Below are 18,404 nucleotides of genomic sequence, written 5' to 3' on the forward strand. Positions count from 1 at the left end.
ATTTCAGCTTTCCATGCCAGCTATAATCAATCAATGGTGTCTATTGATATTTTTAATTTATATATCTGTAATCTATTAAATAGTACCAATTGCTTGAGAGAGGACAACATAACAGAATTGGTAGATACATTCCCCAGACTTACACTATAGAGGGGGAGAGAGCCATTAAAATAAATTAAACATACATACCTAAGTGCTGAGGGCAGGGTGAACATCAAAATGCTTAAAAGGTACAGATCCAAGTGAATAGGCAATGCTAAAGGGAGAGGGAGTAAGGAAAATGGGGGTTTAGACAGGGAAGGACTCTTGGAGGAGTTATTTGTCTCCCCCTCCGGACTGTAAGCTTGTTATGAGCTGGGACCGTGTCTGCTAATTCTGTCGTACTCTCCCAAGCACTCAGTACAGTGCTCTGCACATAGTAAGTGCTCAATAAATGCCATTTATTAATTGATTTATTTTTTAAATAAGGCTTTGAAGGTGGAGAGAGCAACGTTCTGTTGGCTGTGGAAGGGGAGGGAGTTACAGGCCAGAGGGAGGACGTGATCAAGGGGTCACTGGTGAGATAGAGGAGACGGAGGCATACCGAGTAGGTTGGTGGTGGAGGAACAAAGTATGCTGGCTGGGTGGTAGTAAGAAATCAGTGAGGTAAGGTAGGAGAGGGCAAGCTAATTGAGTGCTCTAAATCCATTACTGTGGGCAGAGCACTCTAGCGCTGTACTAACTGTTTGGAGGAATACAGTACATTGGAGTTGGTAGACATGTTCCCTGCCATCAGAGGTTTTTGAGGAATGGGGAGATGTGATTTTTTTTTTTCTTTAAGAAAAATTATCCGGGCAGCAGAGTGAATTGAGAACTGGAGTGGGAGTTAAATATGTGAGCTGCATGAGAGAGATGAGTTCAGGAGAATGCCAAGGTTACAGGCTTGTGAAACAAGGAGGAGAGTGGTGTTTAAAGTGATGTGGAGGACAGGGTTTGAGTGGGAAGATGACGAGTTCTGTTTTGAGCATGTTAAATTTGAAGTGTCACCAGAACATCCAAGTGGAGATGTCCTGATGGGAGGAAATACGAGACTGCAGAGGAGAGAGATTAGGATTGGAGATGTAGATTTGGGAATCATCCGCAGAGAGATGGTAGTTGAAGCCATGGGAACGAATGAGTTCTCCTACTGAGTGGGTGTAGATGGAGAACAGAAGGAGATCCAGAACTGGGCCATGAGGGACTCCCACAGGTAGAGGGTGCGAGGAGCCTACAAAATGTATTCATTGGACTTGGTGCATTCATTTTCAGCCTTTGACCCTGGAAGAGATCTCATCACACCTCTTCTTTGGGAATTTTGATTTATAGAAAACAGTTAGTGCAGAAACCAAGTCTGAAGTGTCCAGGATTGTTCTCCTTGAATCAGCAGACTTTCTGTATTCAGTCATAATGCAGAGGGGGACTCTAAAGGCCATCACATTGGATTCACCTTGCTCTAGGTTTGCGTCACATTGTAGAAGTCATTCTGAAAACAACAAAATGAAAAATCAGAGTCTCACATTGGGTGAAAGTTTGTCCCAAAAAGAAGTCACACTAGCTTGATCAGACTGGAATCTGAATGTCAGAAGGTGTCAGCGAAAATTGCTTTTACTTATTTTTGTTTATAGGGGATTGCAAGCTCCTTAAAGGCAAGGGACTGTGTGTTTTGCTTCCGTTGTACTTTCCCAGTGTTAAGAACAGCACCCAGTCCTAGGTAGGTCCTCACTAGCTACCAGTGATTGATATTGCTTGATTCTTCTAAAGTTCACCAGTTCAGAAGCAGTACTATATGTTTCTTTTTCTCAGAGCAACTATCCTCTGTCCTTTCTTCTCTGTCTTGGACCTGCCACGCTCTACATTCTCCTGGCTGGCTCATTTGCTCTAAGGGTCTGTTTCCATTCCTTGGGGAAAAGAGAGAGACTTCAGGAGCCATTTATAAGGGAAACCAATAAGTGCATGACTTGGAAGTGGACAAACTGCGGAGGAATTTCACAGCCGTGTTTCGCTTGCTACAAAGCCGAGCCAGTTCTCCTTTTCCCTTGCTGCTCTCTACCTTATTTACAGTACAGTGGGACTTTTGAGTGAAGGAATGGCAAACAGTTAATAAAACATTTGATGGGTATTAATTACTTTCTACTTAATTACCTGCCATGTGGATCTTGTTGAGCTATTGATTACTGGCAAACATACATCCCACCGGGGATCATGTGATTTAACTTCATCCAAGGAGTCAATTAGCCCAAGTAACACTGGGAGAGCTGGTGCTTCGCCTCAATAGCTGGGGTTTCTTGCCAAGAAGGGTAGATAAGCCATTTATTTGTTCATTAAAACACAGTACTACTGTCAACAGGAGGCACTTACCAGGTGTTATTGAGATTGGTAAAATGTCACTCTGCTTCATCGAAGATTAGCTGCATCGTGTAAGAGTAAAAGGGGCAAGGGGACTCTTTCTTGCTTGAAAAATAGATGAGTAGGTGAGGTCAAGAAGTTAACCCCTGCAAGGGCAGCTCAGTCTAGCTTGCTGTTTTGAAAAGAATGCCACCAAACCCACATGCCTCCACCTGCAACCCATGCATTCAATTGAACTCAGCCTCCTAATGGAGAAGGTTTTCAGATGGTGCTTTGTGGGTCGGCTGCCACCCAGAGGCCTTAGAGATCCTGGGTTCTTTCCTAAGACACCTTCTTAACCCCTTTGATTAAAACTCTCTGAAACTGTCCCCCATTGGGAGAGCTTGCAGAATCCCTTGATGGTTTTTCCTCCCAAATCAAAGTGGAAAAAAATCATATAAAAATATCTGGCTCTTAGGGAGGATAAAGAATTTATTTAGATTGTTAAGAAATCGTGATCTCTCCCCGCTCCCCCCAATGAGCTGCTGATAATTCTTGGTTATCCTTTTGCAAACGTTTTATGTTCTCATCATAAAGTATCTCATGTTTTGTGACTCTGAGCGTCAGCAGTACTACTTGGATCTCTCCCACAGTTAAGGAGACACAGGTAAGCAGAGGCACTCAAGTTTTGCCTCCAACAAGCTCTCCTAATGAGATAAAATGTTGCAGCAACTATCATTTTCCATTTAGTATGATATGTAGCACCCTGATCTTCAGAAGAAAACTATAGACTCTGAATGATTCATCCATTCATCAAGGACTGTATGTGAAGGCGGTAGGGAAACCAACTCCAAGTATTTTAGCAAGGGATTGCTTGAAACCTTTAGGAATAATGTGTTTCACTCCCGAAAAGGACCTCTAATAAACTGAAATCATAGAAAAAGGAAGAACAGGTTTTTTGCCTCTAGGTTTCCTGTTTTCTGTGTGGATGAATTGATGGCATTTCAGTATAATTAAGACGCTTTGCTTCTGAGTTCTCCCCTGTAATCCTTGCTTCTCAGGGTGGTTTTTTTTTTCCTGTTCTTCCTCATTACTTGAAAGAGGTTTAGTGAAGTATTAGCTAGATTGTAAACTCACTGAGGGCAGGGATCAGTTCTACTAACTCAGTCGTACTCTTCCAAGTGCTTAGCACAATGTCCTGCACAAAGTAAGCATTCAAATACCATTGATTTTATTGAGTAGTAGGACCATTTATTGAGTGTTCACTTTGTATGGTGCACTGTACTAGCTGCTCCTGCTTGAGCACCCCCTACTCCCAGGGAGCGCTTATGTTCATAGCTTTAAACTCTGTTGCTTTCCCCCAACCAGTAACTTATCTTAGTGTCTGTCTCCCCTGCTGTATTGTAAGTTCTTTGAGGGCAGGGATCATTTGTGTACTATTCTATTGTACTCTCAAGCACTTAGTTCAGCACTTAGAACAGTGCTTTGCACAGAGTAAGCACTTAAATACCATCATTGTTATTATTATTAGTAGTAGTAGTAGAGTGCTCTGCACAGAATAAGCATTCCATGAACACTATCGATAGACACAATATAACCAAGTGATACATTTCCTGACCACAAGGAGCTTATACTCTACCATGAGAGACAAACATAAAAATATTTTCAACTAGAGAGGTCAAAAGTAAAGCAAACATACAAGAGTGCTAAGGATCATGTAAATGCAAAATGCTACAACGGGCTGAAGAGACAATAGTAAGCTCCTTGTGGACAGTGAACCTGTCTACCTACTCTATTGTATTGTGTTCCCCCAAGGGCTTAGTATGGTGCTCTGCACCCAGTAAGAACTCAATAAATCCTATTGATTGATTTTATTGCTATGGCTCAGGGTGCTGGGAGATGAATCAAGGAAAGCTTGTCGGAGGAGTTGCAAAGAACCAATTTTATTTATTGAGCACGTATGGCGTGTTTATCACTGTACTAAGCACCCAGGAGAGTACAATAGAAGTGAAAGGCACATTCTTGCCTTTGAGGACTTAGTCTACTGGAGGCAAGGAGTCATATGTTGTTTACAAATAGTGGAAGGAGGAAAAAATAGATATAACAGATAAGCAATGTGGCTTAGAAAGAGCATGGGTCTGGGAGTCCAGAGGACCTGAGTTCTATTCCTGGCTCCACCACTTTCATTCATTCATTCATTCAATAGTATTTATTGAGCGCTTACTATGTGCAGAGCACTGAACTAAGTGCTTGGAATGTACAGATCGGTAACAGATGGAGACAGTCCCTGCCCTCTGACGGGCTTACAGTCTAATCGGGAGAGACAGACAGACAAAAACAATAGCAATAAATAGAATCAAGGTGATGTACATCTCATTAACAAAATAATAGAATCAAGGTGATGTACATCTCATTAACAAAATAAATAGGGTAATGAAAATACATACAGTTGAGTGGACGAGTACAGTGCTGAGGGGAAGGGAGAGGGGGAGGAGCAGAGGGAAAGGAGGGAAAAGAGGGCTTAGCTGAGGGGAGGTGAAGGGGGGTAGAGGGGGAGCAGAGGGAAAAGGGGGAGCTCAGTCTGGGAAGGCCTCTTGGAGGAGGTGAGTTTTAAGTAGGGTTTTGAAGAGGGGAAGATAATTAGTTTGGTGGAGGTGAGGAGGGAGGGCATTCCAGGACTGCGGAAGGACGTGGCCTCAGGGGTCGACTGCAGGATAGGCGAGAACGGGGGATGGTGAGGAGGTGGGTGGCAGAGGAGCAGAGCGTGCGGGGTGGGCAGTAGTAAGAGAGAAGGGAGGAGAGGTAGGAAGGGGCAAGATGATGGAGAGCCTTGAAGCCTAGAGTGAGAAGTTTTTGTTGTTTGCTTGTCTGCTGTGTGACCTTGGGCAAGTCACATAACTTCTCTGTGCTTCAGTTATCCCACATGTAAAATGGTAATTAAAGCTGTGAGCCCCACACATGGAGCATGGACAGTGTCCAATCTGATTATCTTGTATCTATCCCAGAGCTTAATATAGGGCCTGGCATATAGTAAGTGCTTAGCAAATACCATGGGGAAAAAAAAAGGTAAAGTAAGAGTGTGGGAAATGAGAAAATAAGTGGAATCAAATACACAATTGGTAAGGATGGTTGCTGGAGTGGTGTAAGGCTTCCTAGAAGGGATAGGATCTCAAGAGAGTTTGAAGGTAATAATAATTATAATTATGGTACTTGTTAAGCACTTACTATGTTCCAAGCACTGTTCTAAGGACTGGGGTAGATACAAGTTGATCAGGTTGGACACAGTCCCTGTCCCACGTGGGGCTCACACTCTTCATCCCCATTTTACAGATGAAGTAACTGAGGCACAGAGAAGTGAAGTGACTTGCCCAAGCTCACACAGCAGACAAGTGGCTGAGCCATGATTAGAACCCATGACCTTCTGACTCCCAGGCCCATGCTTTAACCACTATGTCAGCTGTTTAGAGATGGTTGTGTTCTGGAAGATTACATATTGAGATTCTCTTGCCTTACACACCCTTGTAATAAAAATCTTTTTGCCTCCACACTTAGCAACACCAAGATCAAGGCTATTTAACACACTCCATTCTTTGAATGGAGACATACAGTAGAAATGGCATTTTTAAACACTTAATGTGTTGTACAATTACAATATGCTAAGCACTGGGCTAAACATATTAGGCAGGGTCTCTGTCCCAGGTGGGGCTCACGATCTAAGTGGGAGGAAACAGACACATAGAACGATAACAGTGGAAAGCAAATAGCAGGTTACAAAATCAACAATTCACGCTTTCAGTGTACACCAAAGTAGTTAAACACAGTTCTCGGAGAGAGAGAGGAGTCCTCAACTATTCAGGGTTCCAGCTCAGTTTTTGCTTTTGTATAGCCACAGGCTCCCCATTGTAATAATGTTGGTATTTGTTAAGCGCTTACTATGTGCCAAGCACTGTTCTAAGCGCTGGGGTAGACACAGGGGAATCAGGTTGTCCCACATGGGGCTCACAGTCTTAATCCCCATTTTACAGATGAGGGAACTGAGGCACAGAGAAGTTAAGTGACTTGCCCACAGTCACACAGCTGACAAGTGGCAGAGCTGGGATTCAAACTCATGAGCCCTGACTCCAAAGCCCGTGCTCTTTCCACTGTGCCACGCTGCTTCTCTAATTGTGTGAATTAGAGAATTGTGTGAATTAGTGAATTCTCTAATTCATTGTGTGAACAATTCTCGAGGCAGGCTCCTGTGAGAGGCAGGGTGCGCATTGGACTGTAAGCCATTGTACCACCATTCAGTAGTAGTCATTGAGCACTATCTGTGCACAGAACACTGTACTAAATCCTTGGGAAAGTGCAATGCAACAGGATTGGCAGACACAGTCCTTGCGTTCACTGAATCTGTCATCTTTTGGTTCTCCTATCTCTCTGACAGCTGCTTTTCAGTCTCTTTTGCAGGCTTCCTCCTCTGTCTCCCACCTTCTGACAATGGGGTGTCTCCCACCTTCTGACAATGGGGGTGTCTCTCAAGGCTCAGTTGTGGGTCCCCTTCCATTCTCTGTCTAAACTCCCTTAGAGAACTCATTCTCCCCCTTGGCTTCAACTACCATCTCTACGTGGTTGATTCCCAAATCTATATCTCCAGCCCTGACCCCTCTACTTCTCTGCAGCCTCACATTTCCTCCTGCCTTCAAGACATCTCTATTTGGATGTCCAGCAGACGCTTCAAACTTAATATGTCCAAAGCAGAACTCCTCACCTCCTTGCCCAAACCTTGTACTCCCCATCTTTTTTATCACTAGATGATACCACTATTCTCCCTATCACACCAGCCCATAGCCTTGCTGTTGTCCTGGACTCAACTCTCTCATTCAACCCACATATTCACTCTCTCATCAAATATTGTCGGTTCTATTTTCACATCATTGCTAAAATCTGCCCTTTCCTCTCAATCCAGTTTGCCTCTATGCTGATTGAGGCACGTATCCTAACCTCCTTGCTGACCTCCCATCTCTTCCCCACTCCAGTCCAAACTTCACTCTGCTGGCTTAATCATTTTCCTAAAAAAAATTCAGTCCATGTCACCCCACTCCTCAAGAATCTCCAGTAGTTGCCCATCCAGCTCCACATCAAACAGAAACCCCTTACCACTGGCTTTAAAGCACTCAATCATCTCGCCCCCTCATACCTTACCTCACTGATCTCCTATTACCCAAGATGCACACTTTGCACCTCTAGTGCCAACTTACTCACTGTGCCCCGATCTAGTCTATCTCGCCACGAACCGCTTTCGCCCATCCTCCCTCTAGTCTGGAATTCCATCCCCCTCTGTATACACCAGACTACCACTCTTCCCACCTTCAGAGCCTTCTTAAGATGACATCTCATCCAAGAGGCCTTCCTGGATTAAGCCCTCTTTTCCCCGGCTCCCTTTCCCTCCTGCTTTATCTTTGCACTTGGATCTGCGACCTTTGGTTAGTGAATATTCACCCCACTCTCAACCCCACAGCACTTATGTACATATCTGTAAATTATAAAGGATAGATGATTCATTTATATTAATTCCTGTGTCCCCCTCTGGACTCAACACACATATTCACTCTTGTCAAATCCTGTCAGTTCTATTTTCACATCATTGCTAAAATCTGCCCTTTCCTCTCAATCCAAACTGCCTCTAAGCTGATCCAGGCACTTATCCTATCCTCCTTGCTGACCTCCCGAGCTCACTGTGGGCAGGGAACATATCTACCATCTCCTCTGTACTCTCCCGAGTGCTTAGTGGAGTTCTCTGCCTACATAAAGCACTCAATAAATACCGTTGTTGATGATGGTCCCTCCAATAAGGACCTCGCCAGAAGTCAGGAAGGAAGTAGTTCAGTCAGGAAGTCATCTTTCAGATTCTGGATTTGTCAGATTCTCTGTAATAATGACCTGAAGAGAGTCTCACAGCCTAATAGCATTTAACTGTGCCCTCCAGCTCTCCTTGAGCAAAAGACCTGGCCAACCTCCATGACAAAATCCAAGTCTGATTACATTTTCTTCATTCATGAAAGAGGAGGCTTCAGAGCAGTCACTGCATCTAGGATTACATACTCACACTGCTAAAGCACTTTGTACGAATGCAGCAAAACGTGTACTGGCATCCAAATGGTATACTGGAGCCTTGGGCAAGGATTCCAGATAATTAGGCTGTGTGTATGGATTTTTTTTAAAAAAGCAAGGAATGGGCTAGTGATGTGGCTGTTAGAAAATCCCAAGCTGTTACCTAATTAAAAATGGAGAAAAGTGAAAATGACAAGGGAAGTTAATTTGATGAGAAATATCACCTGTCTCCCAGTGACACTCCCTATTTCTGTATATACAGATATCCTACCTGACCCTTGTTAAATCCAGGGCACTTGCCTTATTTTAGTACCTTAGAGTTGCCTAGTAATTATTGTTGGGCAGTCTAAAGTGATTTTCATGTTTTGTGAAAATGCTTTTCTAAGCTATTAGCATTTGATGCAATACAGTGTACTGAGCACATAGGAAGTAGAATACCAAGTGACGTGTTACATGTTGCCTGCCCATAGGGAGCTTTTTTTTTAATGGTATCTGTTAAACACTTACTGTGTGTCAAACACTGTTGTAGTGCTGGGGTTGGTACAAGTCAATTATGTCGGACACAATCCCTGTCTAGCATGGGGCTTACAGTCTAAGTAGGAGGGAGTCCCATTTCAGAGTTGAGGAAACCAAGGCACAGAGAAGTTGTGACTTTCCCAAGAACACACAGCAAGCAATTGGCAAATCTGAGATTAGAGCCCAGGTCCTGACTCCCAAGCCCATGCTCTCTCCACCAGACTATGCTGCTTCTCTAACTGTAACTGGGAGCTAGGTATAAAGATGTCTGCAAATGGAGTAGTCATTATAAATAACTGATGATAGAATTGAATGGGCACATAAAGACTGAAGTTGGGTGTAAATTAATAAACATCAAAATGTCTGGCTTTATGTAACTAAGTGCTGGAGTAGATAATCAAGATAATCAGATACACATGATAATCAGATCAGACAGTCCCTTTCTCACATGGGATTCACAGTCTTTGAGGGAGGGAAGTCGGGTGCCTTATTCATTCATTCAATCGTATTTATTGAGAACTTACTATGTGCAGAGCACTCTACTATCGAACAGCTGAAGAAACCAACAGAGAGGTTAAGTGACTTACCCAGGTTCACACAGCAAGCCAGTGGCTTAGTTGGATCTGGAACCCAGGTCTCCTGCCTCCCAGTCTCACGGCCTTCCCGAAAGACCACACTTCCTCCTAATTTCCTTCTTTTTCACCTGAAGAGCCAGGGGCCATGAGAGGATAAATTCTCATATGGTAGGATGTGGTTTAAAATCCAGGTTTCTTGTTTCTAACACTGTTCCTGTCTAGGTTGCTAGGAAATAGATGGCCCTGCTCTTCATGGAGCCAAATCGAAGCTAGTCTCAAAAAATTATAGAACCTGAATGGGTCATCTATGCACAGATTTCTCTTACTTTGTTTTCAGTCAGAATTCAAAGTGACTGGGAAATGGTGCCTGTTGGCAAAACTCATAATTCTGCCTTGGTTTGGACTCTGGTTGAAACCATTGTTTTGCATTGTGCAGCAAGGATTTTTGACTCTGACTTTTTTTTTTCCTGAATACCTGCAGGATGGATGTCTGAGTGGCACTTGGTACTTATCGCTGTCATTCTCTCTCTGTTCTAGAAAAGGAAACACGCCACAACTTGAAACCTCTATTTTTTGTTCATTCTCCATTAAAAATCTCACACTTTCATAACACTTTGCAGGCATGCCCCACTATAAATTGCCACAAATGCAGATTTTTGTGTATTTGCTGTAATCCGAACATTTCCCTATAAATTGTGTTGATTTAGGAAGGCTTGAATATGCAAAAAACCTCTTTATTCAGGTGTTAAGTTTCAGTAACTATTTTCTTTACCTTTTTTAAATTTTCATTTACCAAATTTCCCAACCATGTGTATGCAGTTCAGTAGATACTGCCTTTCCCTCTTTGGTTTTCACACAGTAACTTTCTCATTTACAATGCATATTAGAAGTGTGTTTTTTCTGCAATTCTAAAGATTATTCTGAAAAGGTTGGTTATGCAAAACCACTCTATTAGGGATGTTATAACAGTGCATTTCCCCCATCCCAGTCTGACACACACTGCACCACAGTGGTGGTGGCGGGGAGGGAGAAAGGGCCACCAGAGGGATGACATGGGCGAGGTTTGGCAGCCGGACAGATGAGATCAAGGTACACAGAATCAGTTGGCATTCGAGGAGTCTTGTCTTATGCTGTCGAGTCATCTCCGACCCATAGTGACGCCATGGACACATCTCTCCCAGAATGCCCCACCTCCATCTGCAATCATTCCAGTAGTGTATCCATAGAGTTTTCTTGGTAAAAATATGGAAGTGGTTTACCATTGCTTGCTTCACACCACCCCCCACTTTCCCCACCTTCAAAGCCCTACTTCAAAGTACACCTCTTTCAAGAATCCTTTCCTAACTAATCCTTTCTTTTTCCTCCCCTCCATCACCCATGCACTTGGATCTGTACCACTTAGGCACTTGTGAATAGTCATCTTACTCCCAGCCCCACAAACACTTATATACATATCCTTACACTCTTCAGTTTTCCCTTTCTGTAACTGATTTCAATGTCTGTGTTCCCCTCCAGTCCTTGTGGGCAGGGATCGTATCTACCAACTCTTTTGTATTGTACTTTCTTATGAGCTTATTACAGTACCCTGCACATAGTAAGCACTCAAATACCATTGGTTGTTTGATTATAGTCTAGAATTTCATTGTTTTTGATCTTGTCTTGCCGCCTGGGGTCTGGAGCTTGATACCAAATGATGGTCTAACCCTTTGATTGGGTTTTCTGCTTCCTTGCCTATCACTGAATCATTGGTCAGTGTGCTGCCTAAGTAACAGAATTCTGAGAATTCTGTCAGAATTCTGTCCATATAAAATTTTGGTTTGTGTGGGGGAGTTCCCTGATGCAGGCTGATACATCTTCTCAGTTTTCTGTAGTTTTGACATCATCCTGTGATGCCTGGCTCATTCAGTGAGGCAGTTTATAATCCTTTGCATATCTTGGATGTGAGCTTCAGAGTGCCCTGATCTCTTTGCAGTAATTTTTGAATGACTTTCTAAGACTCTGAATGACCCATGAAGTTTGTTGAGTTGGAAGAGTTTTCCAGAGTTTTCCAGAGTTTAGAAACACATTCTAACTCCTGCATCCAGGCCTCTCATGGTATCCTCCAGCATGGCCGGGTAGAATGAGTTGAACAGGACCCAGACCCTCTACATGATGCTTCTTGTCTTATAGGTCTGGGGAGGGTATCAAAGTGCCTAAGGGATAGACAGCCAGGAATATAGTCAATGGTGAGGGAAGGGGGGATAGGACTTAGTGCCTGAAAAAGTACAATAGAGTTATTAAAAATGATCCCTTCCCTCTCCTTTACAGTCTAGCTGGGGAGACCCACTAAAACACATTACAAATAGGAGTAAGTAAGAGTGTAACAAGACATGTACATAAGCATTACGGTGGCGAGTGAGTACCCAAGTACTTATGTTGTGCAGAAGTGCTGAACTGGAAGTTTGGAAGATAGAGGATGGGAAGATTAGAAATTCACTGGGGAAGGGTTTCTTGGAGAATTCGTGATTTCAGAAGGGCCTTGAAGAGGGGGACAGGAGGGATCTTCTCTATGTGAAGTGGGAGGGAGTTCATATGTATCTATATACACCCACACAAGAATAGTGAGGAAACAAATTTCTGGAAATGTTCTGAGTTCTTGAAATATAATAAGATTATGAGTTATTTTCTTCCTGGATTTATTCCTAAGCAAACCTCTCAATTTTTGTCATTTGAGTAGGATTAGGGTTAGGGCTTCTAGCCAATTTCCAAGTGGCTCCAGCATGTATCTCCCTGATTGTCTAGTGGCCTTGTGAGTTTTGCGCACAATATGCTTTACTGCCATTATCTTGGGGAGGTGGTTACCTGGGGAATACAAACCTCCCCACCAGGGCACTTCAATGTCAACCCTTTGGTTCCACAACAGTTTGTATTTTAAAAGTTTGAAAAGTCATTTATGAGTAAGAGGTACTTAAGTATTTGCTCAAAGAAAGTTAGGGGTAAAAATGAGCAATATTAGATGACAATCTACAACCATTAGGAAGGATACCGATAATAATAATTGTAGTATTTAAGTGTTTACTCTGCACCAGGCACTGTTCTAAGCGTTGGGGTAGATACAAGATAATCGGGTTGGACAAAGTCCTTGTCCTGTGTGGGGCTCACAGTCTCAATCCCCATTTTACAGATGAGGTAACTGAGGCTTAGAGAAGTGAAATGACTTGCCCAAGGTCACACAGCAGACATGTGGCAGAGCTGGGATTGAAACCCCGATCCTTCTGACACCCAGGCCTATGCTCTAACCCTTATGCCACACTGCTTAGATAATCGGGCTGGACACAGTCCTGTCCCATATAGGGCTCATAGTCACAGTCTTAATCCCCATTTTACAGATGAGGGAACTGAGGCACAGAGAAGTTAAGTGACTTTATCAAGGTCACCCAGCAGACAAGTGATGGAGCTGGGATTAGAATCCAGGTCTTCTAGACTGTAAGCTTGTTGTGGGCAGAGAATATGTCTGTTTATTGTTATATTGTACTCTCCCTAGAGCTTAGTATAGTGCTCTGCACACAGTAAACATTTAATAAATATGATTGAATGAATGAATGAATGAATGAATAACAAATACAATTGACTGAATGAATAGGTCAGGAATCATGGCAGTAGTAATCTTGATAGAGTAGTCCTCAGTTTTTCATGTATTATCAGGGTCTGGGTTTGAAGCTCTGTTTCCCTCTGTATGTAGAACCTGGAGTTAGACCGACAGCTCTGTTGGACATTTTAATGGTCCATTAGCTTCCATTTCTAAACCCCATCTTGTTGAATGTTGTTTTGCAGTCACAACAATGGAGGCTCCTATTTATCACAAGATCTTCTTTTAAGTAAGCCACTTTTAATCTTGTTTATCAATCCTCTGTTTGATGGCCAGAATGATTTACTCGAAGAGCAAAATCTATCTAAACCCTATTATTCATCTGTAGTGCCTGGGGGTGGGGAAGGTGAGGAAGGGAGAGGGGGGAAAAGGTAGCTTCAAAACCAGTCATCTTAGATCTCTATACTTCAAAGAATTTTTCTTGAAACCTTGTTTACAGCATAACTTGAAAAACAGGGTCCCATGCCCTTTCTGTACTCCTATTAACCGTATTAAAGCACTGTGCCTCACCAAAATAATCACCCTCTACACCACCTTCAGCTAAAGAGAGCCAGTTGCCAGCACCTGAACAAGGTAAGTGAAAACCTCAAACCCTACAGCTGGGCAACATTGTCCTAAAATTTATTTTTTTGATGTACCTTCCTCCCCCAGCAGAAAGCATGCAGGATCCATCTGTAGGAGAGGACAGGTAAAAAGGTGATGATGTGATCTGATGTCATGTTTTACCCCTATATGTCAATTACAGGGATGGTTCTGTGCTCTGCCATTTCATGACTGTGCGAGCCCACGGTAATCCGTGTCATCTGTGCCTGCAACCCAGTGCACTAGCACAGTCATGAAGCCTCGCAGTACAGAGCTTTCACTGTAACCATGTAGTTACTGTTATCATTAATATTATTATTATTATTTAAGTGCTTACTATGTAGCAAGTACTGTTCCAGGCACTGGTATAGATACAAGTTGGACACAGTCCCTGTCCCACATGGGGCTCGCCATCTAAGTAGGAGGAAGTACATGTATTTAATCCCCATTTTACAGTTGAGGAAACTGAGCTACAGAGTAGCTAAGTGACTTGCACAAGATCACATTGCTAGCAATTGGCTGAGCCAGGAGTAGAACCCAGGTCTTTTGACTCCCTGGCCCATGCTCTTTCCCTAAATAAATGGTGGTATTTGTTAAGCGCTTACTATGTGCAAAGCACTGTTCTAAGCGCTGGGGGAAACAAGGTGATCAGGTTGTCCCACATGGGGCTCACAGTTTTAATCCCCATTTTACAGATGAGGTAACAGAGGCACAGAGAAGTGAAGTGACTTGCCCAAAGTCACATAGCTGGCAAGCAGCAGAGTCGGGATTCGAACCCATGAACTCTGACTCCCAAGCCTGGGCTCTTTCCACTGTACCACGCTCCTACTCCTAGTCCACATTTCCCTAGTCCACACTGCTTGTGTTTGGGGGATTTTGATAAGTGTAGGGAAGAGAAAAGTGTAGGGAAGCAAAAACCCAGGGAAATGGGGAAACCATGAAGAAAGGGCCAGGAAGGAATTGCAAGGAAACTGCCAGGATTGCAAAGATTCAGGCAGTCAGGGACAGGACTTAGGATTCTACTCAACATAATGTGACACTGGGTGGAAAATGATCTGTCTCGATGTGAAGCAAGAGTTTTTGCATTTTTGGGTAAAGCTGCTGTGAGCATGCTCTGCACACAGTAAGCGCTCAATAAATTCGATTGAATGAATGAATGAATGAGCAAGGCCAGCTTTTATATATGCATCCTATCTGAGTTAGGGTAAAAATGGCCATTCCCATATTCTACATGACAGCTGCCTAGCACACTGAGTATGTACATCACACACAGGTCACAGGACAACGTGCTGATGTCATTTAGGTCATGTTGCAAATCATATGCCATGGTTTGTGGAAGATCCTTTCTGTCTCCATCCACCTTGCCCCTTAGCCTCAGGGGCAGTTTAGCTCCAAAACCCCAAATTATGACCAGCTGATGGAATGCTTCCTCCCTACTACCGCCATCTTTGTGACAGGCAATGGCATATTTGAGATAAGCCCTGTGGCCACCATCTTTGAGAAGGTGTGTTGTATGCCCCTCTTTGAAAGAAGCCAAGATAGTCATCTAGGGAAGGTCCTGGGTGGCCACCATCTCAGAAAGGACCTGAGAGGGTGGTCATGCAAGATCCAGCATCAACAGGCAACCTTCCTTGCCTCGTGAAGCCAGCCCAGGCTGTTAGTCATGACTACAGTTCAGAGCATAGCTTTGGGATCCCCTCACTCCTCTGAATACTGCACTTAAACCCATGTGCTATTGTTTTGGATCTATGCATGACCCGCCTTCCAATTCCATGGACCCAAGGGGAAAAAAGTGAAAAGACAGAGAATTTTCCAAAACACTTTGATCATTTTTTTCATTGTTCTGTTCTTTTATTCTCTCTTGATGTGTTTATGTGGGTATGTGTTTGGAGGTAGAAAACTTGCATAGGGAAAAAAATAAAGTGAGAACTGAAGAAAGTCCAAGGGAATTTTCTTAGATTTCCTGAAGGAATCTTATTTCATCATTTACAAGTTCCTGACTCGCCTTTGAAACAAAACCACATTGACTGCAGCTGAAACAAAGGTTCATCTCAATTATAGATTAAATGAATGTACAAAATCTTATTTCATTTTTGTTATTGCTCCATACATGATTTTATAGTTTAATTTCACACATTTACACACATTTAAGAGAATAGCTAAAGTAATATGGGATCTAATCAGTAACATTTATTGATCACCTACTGACTGTAAAGCACTGTACTAAGAGCTTAGGAAGCTCACCTTTCGTTTAAACCACTCAATCAACTTGCCCCCTCCTACCTCACCTCTGTAAATCTCCTACCATAACCCAGCCCACACACTTTGCTCCTCTAATGCTAACCTTCTCACTGTACCTCAATCTTGGCTATCTCACTGCTGACTTCTCACCCACATCATGCCTCTGGCCTGGAACGCCCTCCCTTTTCATATCCGACCGACAATTACCCTCCCCCTTTTTAAAGACTTACTGAAGGCGCATCTCCTCCAAGAGGTCTTCCCTGACTAAGCTTTCTTTTCCTTTTCTTCCACTCCCTTCTGCGTCACCCTTCCTCCCTTTATTCATCTCCCCTGCCAGCTCCACAGCACTCATATGCATATCTGTAATTTTATTTATATTAATGTCTGTCTTCCCCTCCAGACTATAAGATCATCATGGGCGGGGAATGTGTCTGTTATAATGTTCTGTTGTACGCTCCCAACCACCCCTCTCAGGATCACACCTGGAGAGTTTCCAGTACTCTAACAGTCTTAACTATGGGAGGGAAAGTCAAGCAGAGGCCTACCCATGCCATTCCTAGCTTGGGCAGTGGCTAGCAAGTGGAAGGCAATCTGTTATAGGTCAAAACTCACCTGTGTTGGGCAGCAGTGGCATGGGAGAGAGTCAAGGGCAGAGGCTCAAGTAGAGTGCACAGAAGAAGGCAATGGTAAACCTCTTCCTTATTTTTACCAAGAAAACTCTCTGGGTATATTACCAGAATGATTGCAGGTGGAGGCAGGGTGTTCTGGGAGAGATGTGTTCATGGAGTAGCTATGGATCGGAAATGACTCAACAGCATAAGACAAGACTTTCCCAAGCACATAGTACAGTGCTCTGCACACAGTAAGTGCTCAATAAATATGATTGACTTACTGACTAAGGAAAATGCATCAGAAGCAAGACCCAGGTTCCCTGGTCTCATGAAGCTTACAATATAATAAGGGGAGACAGACAGATATGGCATCTACCATTATGGAAGTGGAGATTGTGGGTGCTCTTGCTTAAATTACCTGCTGAGATTGAACAGGAAACTTGGAGAAGAGGCCTGAAGAGGGTCGAAGAGAATTCAGAAGGTCTTTCCAAAGGAGGCATGTGTGTTTTTGTGTGTGTATGTGTGTGTGTTGGGGGGGAGGGGAGGCTGGGGGGTGTGACATTATGACACTTTCCTCTAAAAATTCAAAATATTTAATTAGATACCCTACCTCATTGCTTTCTTTGAGAAGTTGTTGATTTACTGCTTATGTAATGGTACATTGCCAGCATGGCCAACATCTATTAATGAAGTTCTCCTACAGGAATTATTGAATTTGGAGAGTCAAATCATTTGCAATAGCTATTTTGAGGTAATTCACTTAGAAACATGAAATGGATGACCTGTGTATACCTAGACCTGCACACCTATTCCTTCTTTCACCTTTTTCAACATGCCATCCCTGATGAATTCCAAACACTCTGTCATGTAAATCAACTAATAATGATAATTGTGGAATTTAAGTTTTGCTATGTGCCAAGAACTGTACTAAACTGTACAATATAAGCAGATTGGACACTGTCCCTGGCCCACATGGGGCTGACAGTCACAACAGCCATCTCTAGAACCTACAGACTTATTTATACCCATCCTCAGCAATTTTGTAAATGTATTTAACTGTACATTCAATGCTTTATTTAGGTTATTCTGTTTGTAAATATTATCTTGTTCTCTCCTGTTAGAGTGCAAACTTCTCGTGGACGGGGAACATATTCCTTCTGTGTTTTGTACTTCCCGAACGCTTAGTACAGTGCATGGCACCAAACAGGCACTCAATATTGCTGCTACAATGATTAGTACTATCTTCATAATTTCTTAATTTGTAAGCAGTAATAATTTGGGCATTTCTTAAGTGCCTACTTTGTACCAAACACTGTAATGAACACCCAAGTAGATACAGGATCATCAGGTCAGACGGTCCTTGTCCCACATGGTGCTCACAGTCTAAGGGGGAGCGAGAACAGCTATTTCATCCCTGCTTTACAGGAGCAGCCTATTTCCTCCATTCATCAAAGCAATCTTGGTGATTCTGCTTGAACACACCCAATGTGCTGATGACTTCCTAGTAAAAATATCATGGAAAAATGGCCACTCACTTATATTCTGCATTATGACTTGAGCTTCCGGTTCCCATAGGGCTATGGTAGTGTGGCTGGAGAACTCCTGGTGGATGGCTTCATTCTCCAAAAGCTTAATATTTGGCTTTCTTGGGAGTTGGGGGGTCACCCTTGCAGTGGTGAAATGGTTTCAAGATTTAGTCAAGCACAGTCTGAAATGGTGCATCACTAGTGGATTGCTGGGAGATCACTGCAGCAGATCTATGGACCTGGAAGGCAGCAATTGGAAGAGGCGTACTGCTCAGATCATGATCCTAAG

At 43.1% G+C, this 18,404-nt stretch overlaps 1 non-coding gene across 1 annotated transcript; it reads left to right on the forward strand.

Moving 5' to 3' along the window:
• Positions 1-16,442: 16,442 nt before the first annotated feature.
• On the forward strand, positions 16,443-16,580 carry LOC114808576. Its single transcript, XR_003756422.1, has one exon. It is a non-coding gene; the product is annotated as a small nucleolar RNA SNORA7 (small nucleolar RNA).
• The last annotated feature ends 1,824 nt before the right edge of the window (positions 16,581-18,404 follow it).

This window comes from Ornithorhynchus anatinus, chromosome X5, assembly GCF_004115215.2.
Source record: "Ornithorhynchus anatinus isolate Pmale09 chromosome X5, mOrnAna1.pri.v4, whole genome shotgun sequence".
In the NCBI taxonomy this organism is placed as follows: domain Eukaryota; kingdom Metazoa; phylum Chordata; class Mammalia; order Monotremata; family Ornithorhynchidae; genus Ornithorhynchus; species Ornithorhynchus anatinus.